The sequence below is a fragment of the Paracoccidioides lutzii genome (genome assembly GCF_000150705.2).
Source record: "Paracoccidioides lutzii Pb01 unplaced genomic scaffold supercont2.1, whole genome shotgun sequence".
Classification (NCBI taxonomy): domain Eukaryota; kingdom Fungi; phylum Ascomycota; class Eurotiomycetes; order Onygenales; family Ajellomycetaceae; genus Paracoccidioides; species Paracoccidioides lutzii.
The window spans coordinates 26731-32730 of record NW_015440947.1 but is presented as its reverse complement, the minus strand read 5'-3'; positions in this window follow the sequence as shown (position 1 = coordinate 32730).

Below are 6000 nucleotides of genomic sequence, written 5' to 3'. Positions count from 1 at the left end.
CTGTGAATAAGAGATGCAAACAATGCAAAGAATACAAATTTTGCAAACAAATTGCCATCAGTTAGTTAATGTAGCTCACCACTATATGAGCTACACCATTAAATGAGCCAGATATCTACGACCACTTGATATAATGAATTTATTTAAATATCTCAACAACCAGATTTTAATTATTAAATTAACTATTAACTGTTAAATAACTGAGTTCTTTGAAGCATAGAAATTAGTGTAGTTAAGAAAATAAATAAATGAATAGTTTAATATTGCAGCAGAGCAACAGATTTTAAAAAATATATATAAGAGAATTCAAAGAAATATAAACAGAAGTTTCTTATCTAAAGAGTGTATAATCTTGTTAGCAAAGCTTGTAGCCCTCTTATTTCCAGTTTTGAAAGATTGCATAGTCTTTGCATGATGAAGTTCTTTAGTAGAGAAGTTCTTCTGATAGCATTTTGAAGTCTACAATTGAAACTTTAACTACTATTATTTAATAGTACATTCAACAGCTCAATATATCTTGCATAGTGAGTTAAAGATTTCAACATCAAAAGGCTGTAAATAATGAGTTGAATATGATGAGAGAACTAAAAGTAGAATTTTTTTACTATTAATAAATTTAATAAATTTTATATTTATATAGAATAAATACTCATTTAATAGAAGCAGATATTTTTTATGATCAGTTTATGCTTTTAAATAAGAGTTAAAAATCTGTTTTAATTACTTTAGTTTATATTTATCATTATTTCAATTGTTTATTAAAGCTGCAAAATAAATCTCTTCACTTTTATTATAATCATCAAGTCTTGTATTCTGAAAATCTTTTAATTTATTTTAAATAAATAAAAGTAGAAGAAATTAAAATTTCTTCAACAGATATTGAACAAAGTAAAAAGATAAATTCTCAGCTATTATTCTAATTAATAATATTTTTTTCAGCTCATAAAGTGTCTATAAAAGCTATTAACTCTATGATATAATAAATATTTAAAAGAAATTCTTTTTTATCAAAGTTATAGATATTTTATAATTTAATATTATATTAATTGATTTTTACTTCAACTACTTAAAAAGTTAGTCAAATTCAATATCTGTACTTGTAATAAATCAAAAAATTATCAAACTATAAATATATATAAGTACTTAAAGTAGTTATAATTATTTACTTTTTATTTATTTTAATTAATTACTCTAAGATAAATGTATTTAATTTTATCATTATATTACTTATAAAATTGATTTATTCAGTTGATTTTCACTTTATCTATTATCATCTCATGTACAATATTTTACAGAATTTAAGATGTAAGAGTAAACTCATAGTCATAGACTGTATTTATGAAGTTTAGAAGCTTTTCTTCTTATATATTGAAGAGCTTCTTCTTATATTAAAAGACTGCTTTATTATAATTAATTTGTAGACTTTTATATTATTAGTGCAGAGTTTTTTGATTAATAGAATATTTCTTTATAATTATATTATAATTTAAAATCTCTTAAAATTTAAAATCTTCAATTACAAGTTTAATTACTTTATTATTGATTATAATATCTTATTTTTAATACTGAATATTAGAGGAATTTGATAGTAAAAATTTGACTTATTTTATAATATAGTTTATTTAATAATGAGTTACATTAATTAAAATATAGAATTTTATATAATATAATCTATCGCTCGAGCCGACTACGCTACTAAAATTATATATTGTTGTCTAAGTGTTGAACATAATTACTATATCTCTGTAACACTTATATATAAGATTTAAATTTTTCAGAAAAAGTTCTTTTTTAAGAAAATTCTTTGATAGAATATAATCTATCAACAACACTTATATTAAAACTTAATCAATTTTTTGAAATTTAAATCATAAATACTATCAATTAAAAGCTATTATAAAATATATTAAAATATTTATTTTTATAATATTTAGATAAAAATTAAATATATAGTTGATAAAAATATTTTTTTTCTAAAAAAGTTGAAAATTATAGTAATTTTTATCATCAATTTACAATATTTAATCTATATAATATGAAAATTAAATATAAAGAAATCTAAGTTTTAAAAAAAGTTCTTAATAATTATCTAAAAATTTTATATTTTATTTTTTATGAAAACTTTATTAATTTTAATTTTTTTTTAATTTTATCAGATATATTTTTCATATTATTTATATTTAAATTAATATAAAAAATAGTAAAAAAATTATTTTTAAAAAATTAAAAATATATAATTTAAAATTATTAAGTTTAATTTTTATAAACTATAGATTTAAAAAAAAAAACTTATTTATAAAGAGTATTTTAACTCTTTTTACTATTTAAACTTTATATTTATATTAAATTTTATATTATTAAAATAATATTTTTATTTTCTTTATATAATTTATTAATTATTGAAACTTTACTTTTATATTTTATATTATTAAAATTATACTTTTATTATTAAAATAAATATATTTTATTATTAATATATAATTTTTTATTATAAAAGTTTTATTATTTTTATATAAATTTTTTTATAATTAAAACTTTATTTTTTTATTAAAATATTTAATATAAATAAATTAAGTATTAAAAAAAAATATAAAAAGTATTATAATTAATATTATAAAAAAAATAAAAAAAAATAAATATTTAAAATATTAATAAGTAAAATATATAATAATAAATAAAAAAATAAATATAAAATTAAAAAGTAATTAATTATTAAATTTTATTAAAAAAATAAAATAATTTATAGTTTCTATATTATAATATAACTATTTAAAATATAAATTAAATTTAATATATTTTAAAAGATTAATTTACTCTGATTTTTAATTTTTTATTTAATTAATTATTTATTTTAAATTTTAAATTTTATTTTTATATAAAATATAATTTTTTTTAATTGAAAACTAGTCTATTTTTTAAATTTTTTTTATAATTTTATATTTTTATTATTAGAATAGAAAAATTAAATTAAAGTTAAAAGTATATAATTTAATTATAATTTTTATACTTAATTATAATATAAAAATATAATTTATTTTAAATATTATAGTTAAAATCAGTATAATACTTTATATTATAATTTTTTAATATATTTTCTATAAATTATAAAATATTTTTATTTTTAATATCTTTTATATTAAATATAAATTTTAATTATAAATTTAAAATTAATTTTTATTTATAAAAAAAATAATAAATATATTAATTATTAGTTTCTTAAAAAAGTATTTATTAAAAGTTATTATTTTTAAATATTATATATTAATATATTTATTCTAAAATATTTTAAATAAATATTAAATTTTTACTCTTTTAATTTAATAATTTATATACTATTAATCAAATTATTTTATATAAATTTAATATTTTCTTAATTTTATTATTTATATAAAGTAGTATACTTGCAATATAGTTTTTTTTAATGAAACTATATTATATCTCTACAATATATAAAAGTTTAATTTTTTTCAAATAGTTAATATAATTTAGTTGACTATTTAATTTCTTTATTTTCATAAGATAGAGTTTAAGTTATATACAAGTAATCACAGACGTGCATCTGTCAAGGATAGATTGCTTGATTGATTATGAGGCGATCACTAGCTACGCGGAAGTTATATACAGTGCAGATTACATAAGAAGGCAGATAGGCCTGACACCCCCACTCACTGATGTAACTGTACGCGAGATTACATACAAAAAATAGCCTGTAGCTAGGTATCAGTGCATAATTTGACTGGAAAACCCATATTGTTGAAAAATCAGTCATTTCCTTCATATAATCATTTCCATCTGCTTACCACATCTTCTAATATCTGCTGTCATAGGGTGTATCTAGTCACCTCAAGCAGCTTGATCAGCCTGTCTGCTGCATTCTCAGCAGACAGGACATAATCAATCAAGATCTTATTCTTGCAGATAAGATCTCAAAGAGTATGGAAGTAGATCTCTATATGCTTAGAACAGCATGAAATAGTCTCACTTTTGATCAGTTCAATCACTGATTTATTATCTGCCTAAATCATATATGCCAGCTTATTGACTGGTGATTCAATCAGGCCATCATTATCATCAAGATTATTGAGCTGAGACAGCACAAAGCTAGCATTCTCCAGCAATTCCCAGAGGCAGACAAGCTCATAGGCAGTCTTTGAGAATGTGATATATTCAGTCTCAGTAGATGATTTTGAAATGCCTGTCTACTTGCTGCTTTGCCAAGCAACAGGACCCCCTGTCATATAAATGATATATTCAGTGGTGGAGTGAGAACTCAGATCACAGTCTGCTCAATCAGCATCAGCAAACATCACAGATTCTATATCTGCATCTTTTCAGTAGGACACACCTATGTCAGGCATGTCTTGTAGATATCTAAGAATTTGCTTGAATGCTGCTCAATTCTTTGAGGTAGAATGAGAGCTGAATCTCTCTAGAAAGTCAGCAGCAAAGCTTATATCAGAATATATGTTGGCAGTGAGATATTGCAGAGAGTTAACCCCTGATTGATAGGAACATAATGTAATTTCCACTGTATAAGCAATTGATTCTTCATTATCACTCATGAAATCAACATTCTCCTCCATAGAGGAAGATGTTGAGTGACAGTCATTCATTGAGAATTCCTCAAGCAGGTTCTTTATGAACAGTGACTAGGACAGCAATAATGATTCAGCATTCTGATCAATCTTCATACTCAAATACCAGTTCAAATTGCTCACATTCTTGATCTCATAATTAGTGATGATCTGGGCTTTTGTCCACTCAATATTCAATATATTTGAGCTGTATAGGCAAATATCATCCACATAGATGATTATATAGACCTTGCAGATGTCATTTATGAAAAAATCAGCATCATGAGAACTAATACAGAAGTCTGTTTTCAATAGCATTTTTCACAGCTCCTCATATCATAATAGTGCTGCTTGCTTCAGATCATATAGTCTCTGCATCAATTCACATACCAGATTGCTACATCCCTCGCGGAACCCAGTGAGTTGATGCATATATATACATTCATTGATGAGAAGCTGAGCATTTAAGAATGCTGTAACCATGTCAATCTGCAGAATGTGTCATTCTCAGAATACTAAGATTGTTATAAGTGCTCAGGAGATGGAAGCTGATACAACTGACACAAATGTCTTTGAATAGTTGACACTCTTTTCTTGATAATTGCCACAGACTACTCAGCAGGCCTTATATTGATCAATTCTACTCATATTATTAATCTTTTTGTCAAACACTCATTAGCCACATAGAATCATCATATCTGGGGTCCTTTCAACTAGCTGTCATGCATCAATCTGCTTGAGGTGATTAATCTTCTTGATATAGATATGAAAGTAATATTTCCAATCTGCAGATGTTTGAGCCCAGGTGAGATTCTTCAAAACTGACAAGCTGGCAATCTCAGAGTCTGCAGAGACATCAGTTGAATTGTCAGTGAAATCTCTCACTGAGGTCTCTCTCACTGAAGTAATATTCTCAGTGAGCATTGAAGAATCCTTCATCTCTAAAGTGAACCCTGGAAGAGCAGTAGTGTTCTGCATCAAAAATGTTGAAATTTGCACAGTAATCTCATAGTCTATCCATCAATTATTTGTAGAGTATAGAAATACTGAGGGGGCAGGTAGAGACTTCTCATTCATCATGAAATCATCTGTTAATAAATCATGTTGAGTGGAGGAAATTGCAATCACAACCATGCAGGCAGCAGAAAGCAGGTTCTTGGCACCTTGCTCAGACAGAGTCAAAGAATTCATCAAATGAAGATCTTCTTGAAATATCATGTCTTTTGATGTGTAAAGGTGACCATTAGAAGGATCAATCAATCTATAATTAGTAAAACCATCATAGCCTGTAAATATAAGCTTCTGTGATCATGAGACCATCTTCATATTCAGCTTGAGCACTATTTTTAAATAAGCCTTGCACCCTCATCAGTGAATTCTGTATGTGAAGGGCAGGGCCCTGAGCCAAGCTTCATATGAGGTAATT